The sequence below is a fragment of the Hyla sarda genome, chromosome 5, assembly GCF_029499605.1.
Source record: "Hyla sarda isolate aHylSar1 chromosome 5, aHylSar1.hap1, whole genome shotgun sequence".
Lineage (NCBI taxonomy): Eukaryota > Metazoa > Chordata > Amphibia > Anura > Hylidae > Hyla > Hyla sarda.
The window spans coordinates 47,272,107-47,284,919 of record NC_079193.1 but is presented as its reverse complement, the minus strand read 5'-3'; the positions used below and the strand labels follow the sequence as shown (position 1 = coordinate 47,284,919).

The 12,813-nt window shown below is 46.6% G+C and overlaps 1 long non-coding RNA gene across 1 annotated transcript in view; it reads right to left on the bottom strand.

Moving 5' to 3' along the window:
* LOC130273143 (uncharacterized) overlaps window positions 1-12,813 on the bottom strand; it is a 144,370-nt gene that overhangs the window by 90,176 nt on the left and 41,381 nt on the right. The window contains exon 3 of the long non-coding RNA XR_008843885.1: window positions 4,789-4,950. This is a non-coding gene — a long non-coding RNA (uncharacterized LOC130273143). The remainder of the gene's footprint in view (window positions 1-4,788; window positions 4,951-12,813) is intronic.

Here is a 12,813-nt window from a genome sequence, read left to right as displayed (position 1 = left end):
GTTTTTGACTTTGCACAGTTTTTTTCTTGGAACTTCAATCAAACAAGTAAAACTTTATTCATAATGGAGTGAAAAGTTAAAAACATATACGTTTTTTTTCTTTAAAAAATAGATGCAACCGTACATAATTTTTCAAACCGTAGAAAATCGTATAAAACCGGTTTTAAACAGTATACAGATTAAAATTTGTACACACATTTTAATACAGTTTAGTCAGATTTTGAGGAATCCTTTTATATCAAAAACCTGATACGGGAACTGTATTGCAAAAATGTGGTGTGAATGCAGCCTTAAGCGATTCAGAACATGTTCAGGAATATTGGATAGAATGAATACAAGAGTTAGAGTAGCATGCATGCCATGTGGGATAAAAGAGGGCTATGGCCACTTGTAGAGGTAAAACTTCCCAATAATAAAATGTTTCCCCTATCTGGTATTACTAGGTGATCGGTGAGTGCCAGACCAGTGGAATTCATCGAGCAAATGGGGGTCGAGCATGCATGATCGGGCAGCACATATGCAGGGCTGGCGTTAGGGTGTGGCAAAGCAGGCAATTGCCAAGGGCCCCCATCCCCCAGGGGGCCCCCTGCCGGCTGCTCAGTAGGGGGGGGGGGCAACTGTTTTAAAGCCACTTTAAAACTGTTACCAGTAGTGGTCCCGGACACTTCTGCTTTTCATATTTCCTTACAGGTCAGGCTCAGGTAATGCGACGAGTCTTGTGGGCTGTGTGGATAATATGGCGAGTGACGTCTCCTGCGGCTCCTCTGCGCGGCGTCAGGGACTTCACTCATCATTTTCTGCAGCGCCGGACGGACTGCTAAACTTAAGCAGCTGCGGCTGCAGAAAATGATGAGTGACGTCCCTGACGCTGCACAGAGGAGCCGCAGGAGACATCACTCCTCATATTATCCACACAGCCCACAAGACTCGGCACATTACCTGAGCCTGCCAAGCGCGGCCAGGTAAGGAAGTATGAAAAATAGAAAAAGGAGGGGGGGGGGGAGCAATGAGCAGAATAACTATACTGCCAATCTAATGGGGGGGGGGCAACTGCAACATAATGTTGGGGAACATACTGCCTACCTAATGTGGGGGAACATACTGCCAACCTAATGTGGGGAACTATACTGCACCTAATGTGGGGAAACTATACTGCCTACCTAATGTAGGGGAACATACTGCCAACCTAATGGGGGGGGGGAACTGTAACCTAATGTGGGGGAACATACTGCCAACCTAATGTGGGGGAACTATACTGCACCTAATCTGGAGAAACTATAATGCCTACCTAATGTGGGGGAACATACTGCCAACTTAATGTGGGGGAACTATTCTGCCAACCTAATGTTAGGAAACTATACTGCCTACCTAATGTGGGGGAACATACTGCCAACCTAATGGGGGGGGGGAACTGCAACCTAATGTGGGGGAACATACTGCCAACCTAATGGGGGGGGGGGAACTGCAACCTAATGTGGGAGAACATACTGCCTACCGAATGTCGGGGAACATACTGCCAACCTAATGTGGGGGAACATACTGCAAACCTAATGTGGGGGAACATACTGCCAACCTAATGGGGGGGGGGAACTGCAACCTAATGTGGGAGAACATACTGCCTAGCGAATGTCGGGGAACATACTGCCAACCTAATGTTGGGGAACATGCTGCCAACCTAATGCTGGGGAACATACTGCCAACATAATGGGGGTAACTGCAACCTAATGTGGGGGAACATACTGCCTACCTACCAAATGTGGGGGAACATACTGCAAACCTAATGTTGGGGAACATACTGTCAACCTAATATGGGAGAACATACTGCCAACCTAATGTGGGGGAACATACTGCCAACCTAATGAGGGGAACTGCAACCTAATGTGGGGGAACATACTGCCTACCTAATGTGGGGGAACATACTGCACCTAATGTGGGGAAACTATACTGCCTACCTAATGTGGAGGAACATACTGCCAACCTAATGTGGGGAAACTGCAACCTAATGTAGGGGAACATACTGCCAACCTAATGTGGGGGGAAATATACTGCCAACCTAATGTGGGGGAACATACTGCCAACCTAATGGGGGGAACTGCAACCTAATTTGTGGGAACATACTGCCTACCTAATGTGGGGGAACATACTGCCAACCTAATGTGGGAGAACATACTGCCAACCTAATGTGGGGGATCTATACTGCCAACCTAAAGTGGGGAAGCTATACTGCCAACCTAACGTGGGGGAACAATACTGTCTACCTAATGTGGGGGAACTATACTGTCTACCTAATGTGGGGGAACATACTTCCAACTTAATGTGGGGGAACTATACTGCCAACCTAATGTGGGGGAACTATACTGCCACCCTAATGTGGGGGAACTATACTGTCTACCTAATGTGGGGGAACTACAACCTAATGTGGGGAAACATACTGCCAACCTAATGTGGGGGAACTACAACCTAATGTGGGGGAACTATACTGCCAACCTAATGTGGGGAAACTACAACCTAATGTGGGGGGGGGGGCTATACTGCCAACCTAATGTGGTGGGGAACTATACTGCCCACCTAACATGGGGGAACTATACTGAACCTAATATGGGGGAACTATACTGCCAACCTAATGTGGGGGAACTATACTGCCAACCTAAAATGGGGGAACTATACTGCACCTAATATGGGGGAACTATGCTGCCAACCTAATGTGGGGGAACTATAGTGCCTACCTAATGTGGGGAACTATACTGCCAACCTAATGTTGGGGAACTATACTTCCAACCTAATGTGGGGGGAACTATACTGCCTACCTAATGTGGGGGAACTATACTGCCAACCTAATGTGGGGGAACATGCTGCCTACTAATGTGGGGGAACTATACTGCCAACCTAATGTGGGGGAACTTTACTGCCAACCTAATGTGGGGGAACTATACAAAAATATAAATTTGTACTTTTCTGATCCCTATAACTCTTTCGGTACCATTTTTGTAATTGGTACCGAAAGAGTTTTCAATTGCTTTTTAGTTATTTTTTATGGTATTTGAAATGACCAAAAATGTGAAAACTGGTTAGTGCACTATTACGACTTTTGGGGCAACTCTTTTGATTTTGCCTAGGGCCACGCTAAGCCTAAATCCGGCCTTGCACATATGCAGAGACAGGGCCCAAGCCCTGCTTGTCCTCAGTGTACAGAGCCCTGCTTACCCTTAGTGTACAGAGCCCTGCTTGTCCTCAGTGTACAGAGCCCTGCTTGTCCTCAGTGTACAGTGCCCTGATTGTCCTCAGTGTACAGTGCCCTGCTTGTCCTCAGTGTACAGAGCCCTGCTTACCCTTAGTGTACAGAGCCCTGCTTGTCCTCAGTGTACAGAGCCCTTCTTGTCCTCAGGGCACAGAGCCTTACTTGTCCTCAGCGCACAGGGCCCTGCTTGTCCTCAGTGTACAGAGCCCTGCTTGTCCACCCTCACTTTCTGTATTTGGGCTCCTCACAGGGACACAAGTACATTTTTGCTAATGACAGGTACACTTTAAATGTACTGAGGACTTGGGTTCCATCTCAACATAGGGCAACTTCAACACAAAGTTTAGTATGGTCTCCATGTATTTGCATGATTCTTGGTTTTCTATGGAATTAGCTCTAGTTGTGTGCCTGAGTTAGAAATATTAGATTGTGATCTCCATTGTTAACAGGGATTGGTGTATGGTGAGAGTTTCTGTATAGCACTGCTAAATATGTTTTATGGGCAATATAGATCAAAACACACCTATATGTAATTCACGTTATTTTTATATATTAACATACATATCTCTTGTAGTCTTCAGTATGGTCTAGGCCAACATAGTTATACCTCGAGATCTATGATCTGCTGACACACAAGATGAATGATTCATATTTAATAACTTCCCGGTAAAGTTGACTTCTCTGGTTTTAGCCCGAAATGTTGAAACATTTGTAGCTTCTCCTGACTCATATTTCACCATGGGAAAATACATAATGTCCTGAATCTTTTGTGTGTTCCTATACATTGGGTCATGGAGATGATAGATAGCGATAGAGAATGGATCAACTTCTCTTTTTTTTTCTTCTTTCTTTCTTTCTCAATATAAACAGTGGCAGACAGATTTCATGCAGAATGTTTTTAAGGAACAGGCTTCTAGAGAAGGATATGACTCAGGAAACCAAACTTTATACAACAACCTTCTCGTCACATGGACAGTAGTGCAGAAAAACATTCCAGGGCCTTGCAAACATAACGGAGCCTGGCCTCAAATTCAGCCTTGTTCAAGACAATATTACTACATAACTCCAGTATTTTATTGACTTCTAGAATGACTTTAGTGCAGCACTGTGTCATTTTTCTAAATAACTTTTATCTTGAATTTGGCACCAGAATAACTTGCCAAGCAGCTGTTCTCCCAGATATAACTAACTCTGCATTCGAAAATGGAGCCTTCTGCTCTGTCCCCACAGGACCCTTCTCTAGTGCGAGTCCCACCGCTATAGAATCACAATAAAGGGGAACTCCGGGGCCTTTTACATGACACTGTCGCTCAGTCTATCACCGGCCAAGGCAGGACATCACTGTGGCCATTAATTAGCTAAGCGCATTGTGATGTGTTGGGCACCAAAAGCCAGAAAAAGATCGGGACCAGAGGACCGGAGACCAATGGGAAGAGTCCTTGGCAAGGTGGAGGTTCTGGTGGAATCCGACTCATGGAGAAATGGTGCAACCATATATTACAAGAGACATTTGCTTGGATTTTTGTAATTGGCATAAAACTTTTACTTACAGAGAGGTAAATGCTTGGTGGTCAAAGAAGGAACAGGAAGTCAGGAAGTAAGTTTAGTAAAGCTGAAGAGGAAGTTGGTACCAAGCCTCTCTCCAGGTAAAAAAAAATTGTCTTGGATCCAGGATTACTTGGAGCAATTCCAACTCTGTGTAGAACCTTGTCCTGGTGATTAAACAGAAGAAAGAGAAAGTTACACAATCTGTGGGAAGAAGTTGTACAAGAGCACCATAGCATCACCCTAGGACCTTAATGGGCTTTAGGCCGGGCCTAGGAGAAAGTGGCTGCAGAGCTACAGAACCTAAGCAACCTACACCCTGCAGTTAGGATATGCATTTCCAGTTGTGAGTAGAGACTGTTGAGTAAAGCTGGGAGCGAACTAGCTGGGATCCATCTTAGTCAAAGGAACTAGGGCCACAACATGGACTAAATTGAAGACTACAAGCTCCAGGTGCCCTATTACACTTAGGTATGTGGGTTACCCCAGCTCCGGCCAAATCATTTCTACTAAACTGCTTAAAGTGCATCTGTCAGCTGTATTTTATGCTAAGACCTGTAGACATTTCTGGATAGCTGTCAGGGTATAGTAGCAAATTGTACCTTTCCTGACATTGATGTTGGTCGCCAAACCTATAAAATTACCTTTTTATTTCTCAGCCAAAGAGGTGTGTCAGACACACACCTTGATCACACTCACCTTCCAGCCCCTCCTTGACTGATGTACAGGACTCAATGCCAATCTATGAGGGACCGGGAGGTGAGGGCAAGTGAGGAAGCATGCCAGGTTATGGCACTTGAACAGCTCAGATCCACCTCCTGGACACTTGAAGAAATAAAAGGGTTATTTTTAAAGTTTGGCAAGCACGATCAGCTCTAGGAAAGGTTCAGTTTGCTTTTTTGCCCATACAGCTATTTAAAGGTGTCTGCAGCTTTTGGCAGCAAATACAGCTGACAGATTCGCTTTAAGAGACTACGAGGGAGATTCATCAAAACATGTGTAAAGGAAAAGTTAACCTGTTGCCCATAGCAACCCATCAGCTCGCCTCTTTCAATTTTAAAAGGGCCTGTGAGAAATGAAAGAAGCAACATGATTGGTTGCTATGGCCAACTGGTTAACTTTTCCTATACACTGGTTTTGATGAATCTCCCTCTACATCTCCATTTGTGGAAGAATAAGGTTGTGTGGTTGCCCAGTACGGGAGTTGTACCCCTGTACCCTTGCTGTCCTGTCTGGCGGACTCTAGTCCCCTGAGTCCCCCTTAAGCTGAGTAGTATAAATGGTTAACAAGTACCTTGTATTATCTATTGCAATGTATGTATAATGTTATATACCTGTAAATGTTGTTGCTAAGTCTTGTAGCCAGGAAAGGTGTCAGTGACCAGATGACTTGTGGGTGATCTATAGGACCCCTTCAAAGTCTCCCCCATATAAACCTTAGGAGGAGCTAGCTAGTCACTCTAGAGTCAGTTTAGAACATGCTGAGGAACAGTCAGGACCTGAGATTGCCTGGTGTCCTGAGGAGACCCAAGGCCGACCACGCAGCCACGCTTCTACCAATCCAATGCCCCACAGGTGAACGTCAAAACCTGGTAAGCTACACAAGTGGTGAAGTCTAATAAGTCCTAGCCAAGTCAGTCAATATCAGTTTGCCTACATTAAGTGTGGGTCCACTACAAGTCCCAGCAAGCCCGCAAGTCTCTAAAGTCACTGGTCACCTCCTTGGACCTAACAGAGCTGTAAAGACTATTCCATCTGTCTGCCTCAGTAAAGCTGCCGTTGTTCAGTAACTTGCCGTCAGAGTCATTATTTGCCCCGTGCCTAGCCCAGGATCCAGCGGCCATACCTTTTGGTGGTGTAGAGGTAAAAACCACACCCTGGCACCACGAACAAAAGGGGTTAATGCCATCTGTCCCTAGGATAATAACATCTGCCCTCATCACATCCTCACCATAGTTGCCTACAGTAAAAATTGTGCCATCTTGCCAGATTAAGTTTCTGGCCTCCTATCTGCACTTAAAGGGGTACTCCGCCCCTAGACATCTTATCCCTTATCCAAAGGATAGTGGATAAGATGTCTGCACCCCGCGATTTAGAGCGTCGGGTGTAGCTCCGGAGCACTGGAGGCTCTTGCCGTTACGGCCGAGCTCCGCTCGTGATGTCACGGCCACGCCCCCTCAATGCAAGTCAATGGGAGGGGGCGTGATGTGCCCCATCCCATAAACTTGCATTGAGGGCTCATGGCCGTGATGTCACCAGGGGGGTGTGACCGTGACGTCCCGAGCCTCCGCCCTGCCATGACTGGCACGGAGTGAAGTTCGCTCAGTGCACCGGATGTCCGAGGTGCCGCAGCCGAGATCGTAGGGGTCCCCAGCGGCGGGACCCCCACGATCAGACATCTTATCCCCTATTGTTTGGATAGGGGATAAGATGTCTAGGGGCGGAGTACCCCTTTAACCATCATGGGCACCCCAAACAGCAAATGGCTGAACATTAAACAGGGTGTGCCCCTGGGCAACTACAACCACCAACATCTACAGTGCAGTCCTCTTGTAGCTGTGTCAGACCATGAAGCCTGTAGAAGCCCCCAAGCCATTGTGACCAGACCTACATCAACCGTGAGTGGTGGAGGACTACAGGTCCCAGCTATCCTTATAGGTGTCATCCCCTCTGGGCTACTGCCGATACAACAAGTCATTTCAATACATGCTCATAAATGTAATGTATTTGTTATATCAGGTAAATCCCTTAAAGGGGTTATCCAGGAAAAAACTTTTTTATATATATCAACTGGCTCCAGAAAGTTAAACAGATTTGTAAATTACTTTTATTAAAAAATCTTAATCCTTTCAGTACTTATGAGCTTCTGAAGTTAAGGTTGTTCTTTTCTGTCTAAGTGTTCTCTGATGACACCTTTCTCGGGAATCGCCCAGTTTAGAATAGGTTTGCTATGGGGATTTGCTTCTAAACTGGGCGGTTCCCGAGACAGGTGTCATCAGAGAACACTTAGACAGAAAAGAACAACCTTAACTTCAGAAGCTCATAAGTGCTGAAAGGATTAAGATTTTTTAATAGAAGTAATTTGCAAATCTGTTTAACTTTCTGGAGCCAGTTGATATATATATATATATATATATATATATATATATATATATATATATATATAAAGTTTTTTCCTGGATAACCCCTTCAAATGTTATAGTAACATCACCCAAAACGTGACAAATTCTTAGTTTTATTTTTAAAACTCAGATTTCATTTCCTTAAAGTGACTTTTTTCTGTATATAATCAGATGCAATCACGACACAAGATTTTATCAGCGCAAATATCACAAATAAGATGCAAGGATGTTGGTCAACACAGAGAGGAACTAAAGTTTATTTTTAACTCCTCTTGCTGGATTTCTGCAGTAGTTCTCTGTGCACAAGTAAATCCTAATGTACACACCGCCAATATCCCTTCAGAGGCTAATAGCAGGGTTTTATTGTTCTGTGACTAGGACTCTTTGCTTGCAATATTTCCGCCAAGGGCTTTATTTGTGAAGAGCTAAAGGCCGCACACATTGAAAAGATTTCTAAAAGCGAAGCCTTTTGTACAAAGAGGAATAGTATGTGGTAAAGTTGTCAAGTGGAAAAGAGTTATTGAATGTGATATCGCAAAATGTCTCTAGTTTCGGAGGCAAGGCAGTATATACTGGATTTTTTTAGACCCTTAAACATACCTAAATGGTATTTATTGTTCTAGATAAATCTATGTAGGGCTTTAAAAAAAAATTAAAAAATTAAAGGGACAAAGCAATGAAAACTTGCAGCATGCATGACTGGGAGAAAAGTGGTTTATGAGGGTTGTCTGGGGAGCAGAAAAGGTCCTAGCGTTCTGCTCCCCGACACTCCGATTCTGCTCTCTGGCCGTCTTGGAAGTATACTGCGGGTCCCTGTCCTTCCGCAACATCTGTAACATCATGCACTTTTTTGACACTGAGTGTGGATGTGGTTTTGTCCACACACTATGATAGAAACAAGTCTCCGCACCTAGACATCTTATCCCCTATCCAAAGGATAGGGGATAAGATGTCTTGTATCGGGGTCCCGCTGCTGGGGACCCCCGCGATCTCTCTGCTTCACCCAGCATTCATTTAGAATGTTGGGTGCAGTGCCGGAGGCTCATGACATCATGGCCACTCCCCGCTCGTGACATCACGGCCATGCCCCCTCAATGCAAGTCTATGGGAGGGGGCGTGACGGCCGTCACGCTCCCTCCCATAGACTTGCATTGAGGGGGCGTTGCCATGATGTCACGAGCAGGGCGTGACCATGACATCAAAAGTCCCCGCCCTGCATCGCCAGTCAACCGGCACGGAGAGATGTTCACTTCGTGCACCGGATGTCTGGGGTGCCGTAGCCGATCAGACATCTTATCCCCTATCCATTGATTAGGGGATAAGATGTCTAGGGGCAGAGAACCCCTTTAAGATTGCAGCTGCTGCAAGTGCCCATTTGGTGGGCTCTTCTTGCTAGGTGCCCAAGTGCTCTGTTTTGAAAGCAACCCTGTTCTCTTATCTCAGCTATGACTGTTAGCTCCTCTGTCCAATGAGATGACCACGACGGCTATCATTAGTGCTGAGAGGAGGGTCCGGGAATGTTATTAATGCCAAGAGTCCTGGGGACATAATAAGAAGAGACTGTCTTCAAGGCACTTTCGGCAGCCAAGAGTTGAAGGGGTTTCTCCGAAAACAGGTTAAAAAACTGAAAAAGCATATAGCATTGTCTGCCTCAGTTCTGAAGTCACCAAGTAAGTAATTCTTTCCTCTACCATGTCCTCTCAGTACTTCCTGGTTGAGCAGTTGCTCAGTACTACAATTCCCAGAATGCATTGCTTTCCCATAGCTCTTTATCACAGTCCTGTGGGTAAGGGATAAATTGTGTTCCCCAGAGTACCCCTATAAGCCAAACAATCATAGTAGTTTTAGGCTTCATGCACACAGTTGTATGTGGGAATTCTATGGGATAAATTCTGAGTTTTTGGAATCGATTTTACATTTATGAAGAGAGGAATAATGTGCTGCAAGATTTCTCTGTCAAAGATTTATGTCTATCAGGAACAATGGATGGGGTATACCCGGTTCAAATAAGCATAAATTGTATTGACAGCAGGACAAATTTTGTGTTTCTGCCCCAACCCCTGTAGAGAAATTTAGAAAATAAAAATAAATAAGGACTAGCTACTGGAAATTCCATTCAAAACAAAAAAAATGGTGTCCAGGCCCCTTTAAAATACGACTAAATATCTAATAAATTGTCACGATGCCGGCTGGCAGGAGGTGGATCCTCTGTGCCAGAGAGGGATTGGCGTGGACCGTGCTAGTGGACCGGTTCTAAGTCACTACTGGTTTTCACCAGAGCCCGCCGCAAAGCGGGATGGTCTTGCTGCGGCGGTAGTGACCAGGTCGTATCCACTAGCAACGGCTCAACCTCTCTGACTGCTGAAGATAGGCGCGGTACAAGGGAGTAGACAGAAGCAAGGTCGGACGTAGCAGAAGGTCGGGGCAGGCAGCAAGGATCGTAGTCAGGGGCAACGGCAGGAGGTCTGGAACACAGGCTAGGAACACACAAGGGAACGCTTTCACTGGCACAATGGCAACAAGATCCGGCGAGGGAGTGCAGGGGAAGTGAGGTATAAATAGGGAGTGCACAGGTGAACACACTGATTAGAACCACTGCGCCAATCAGCGGCGCAGTGGCCCTTTAAATCGCAGAGACCCGGCGCGCGCGCGCCCTAGGGAGCGGGGCCGCGCGCGCCGGGACAGGACCGACGGAGAGCGAGTCAGGTACGGGAGCCGGGGTGCGCATCGCGAGCGGGCTCCACCCGCATCGCGAATCGCACCCCGGCTGGAGGCGGAATCGCAGCGCACCCGGTCAGTGGATCTGACCGGGGCGCTGCGGGAGCGAGAGTGTAGCGAGCGCTCCGGGGAGGAGCGGGGACCCGGAGCGCTCAGCGTAACAGTACCCCCCCCCCCTTGGGTCTCCCCCTCTTCTTGGAGCCTGAGAACCTGAGGACCAGATTTTTATCTAGGATATTGTCCCCAGGTTCCCAGGATCTCTCTTCAGGACCACAGCCCTCCCAGTCAACCAAAAAGAAGGTTTTTCCTCTGACCTTTTTGGAGGCCAGTATCTCCTTTACAGGAAAGATGTCTGAAGAACCGGAGACAGGAGTGGGAGAGATAAATTTAGGAGAGAAACGGTTGATGATGAGTGGTTTAAGAAGAGAAACGTGAAAGGCATTAGGAATACGAAGAGAAGGAGGGAGAAGAAGTTTATAAGAGACAGGATTAATCTGGCACAAAATTTTGAAAGGACCAAGATAGCGTGGTCCCAATTTGTAGCTGGGAACACGGAAGCGGACATATTTAGCGGAGAGCCATACCTTGTCTCCGGGAGAAAAAATGGGGGGAGCTCTTCTTTTCTTATCAGCAAACTTCTTCATGCGTGATGAAGCCTGTAAGAGAGAATTTTGGGTCTCTTTCCATATGGTGGAAAGATCACGAGATATTTCATCCACAGCGGGCAAACCAGAGGGCAAGGGAGTAGGGAGGGGGGGAAGAGGGTGACGGCCGTACACCACGTAAAATGGGGATTTGGAAGAAGATTCAGAAACTCTGAAGTTATACGAGAATTCGGCCCATGGTAGAAGATCTGCCCAGTCATCCTGGCGGGAGGAAACAAAATGCCGTAAATAATCACCCAGGACCTGGTTAATTCTTTCTACTTGCCCATTGGATTGAGGATGATAAGCAGAAGAAAAGTTTAATTTAATCTTGAGTTGTTTACAGAGAGCCCTCCAGAATTTAGACACGAATTGAACGCCTCTATCCGAGACGATCTGCGTGGGCAACCCGTGAAGACGAAAAATGTGTACAAAAAATTGTTTTGCCAACTGAGGCGCAGAAGGAAGACCAGGAAGAGGGATGAAATGTGCCATCTTGGAGAATCGATCAACGACCACCCAAACAACAGTGTTGCCACGGGATGAGGGTAAGTCTGTAATAAAGTCCATACCAATCAGAGACCAAGGCTGTTCGGGAACAGGCAGAGGATGAAGAAGACCAGCGGGCTTCTGGCGAGGAGTCTTATCCCGGGCACAGACAGTGCAGGCTCGCACAAAATCCACAACATCCGTCTCCAGAGTCGGCCACCAATAGAAACGAGAGATGAGTTGTACGGATTTCTTGATGCCCGCATGACCTGCGAGAGGGGAGGAGTGACCCCATTTGAGGATCCCGAGGCGTTGGCGTGGAGAGACGAAGGTCTTCCCTGGAGGAGTTTGCCTGATGGAGGCTGGAGAAGTGGAGATCAGGCAGTCAGGAGGAATGACGTGCTGCGGAGAGAGCTCTACTTCCGAGGCATCCGAGGAACGAGAGAGAGCATCGGCCCTAATGTTCTTATCGGCAGGCCGAAAGTGAATTTCAAAATTAAATCGGGCAAAGAACAGAGACCACCTGGCCTGGCGAGGATTCAGCCGTTGGGCAGACTGGAGATAGGAGAGGTTCTTGTGATCGGTGTAAATAATAACTGGAAATCTTGATCCCTCCAGCAGATGCCTCCATTCCTCAAGTGCTAATTTAATGGCTAGTAGCTCTCGATCCCCGATGGAGTAGTTCCTCTCCGCCGGAGAGAAGGTCCTGGAAAAAAAACCACAAGTAACAGCATGCCCGGAAGAATTTTTTTGTAGAAGGACCGCTCCAGCTCCTACTGAGGAGGCATCAACCTCCAATAGGAAGGGTTTAGATGGGTCAGGTCTGGAGAGCACGGGAGCTGAAGAAAAGGCAGACTTGAGCTGTTTAAAGGCGTCTTCCGCTTGAGGAGGCCATGACTTAGGATTGGCATTCTTTTTGGTTAAAGCCACGATAGGAGCCACAATGGTGGAAAAATGTGGAATAAATTGTCTGTAATAATTGGCGAACCCCAAAAAACGTTGGATAGCACGGAGTCCGGAGGGGCGTGGCCAATCTAAGACGGCAGAGAGTTTGTCT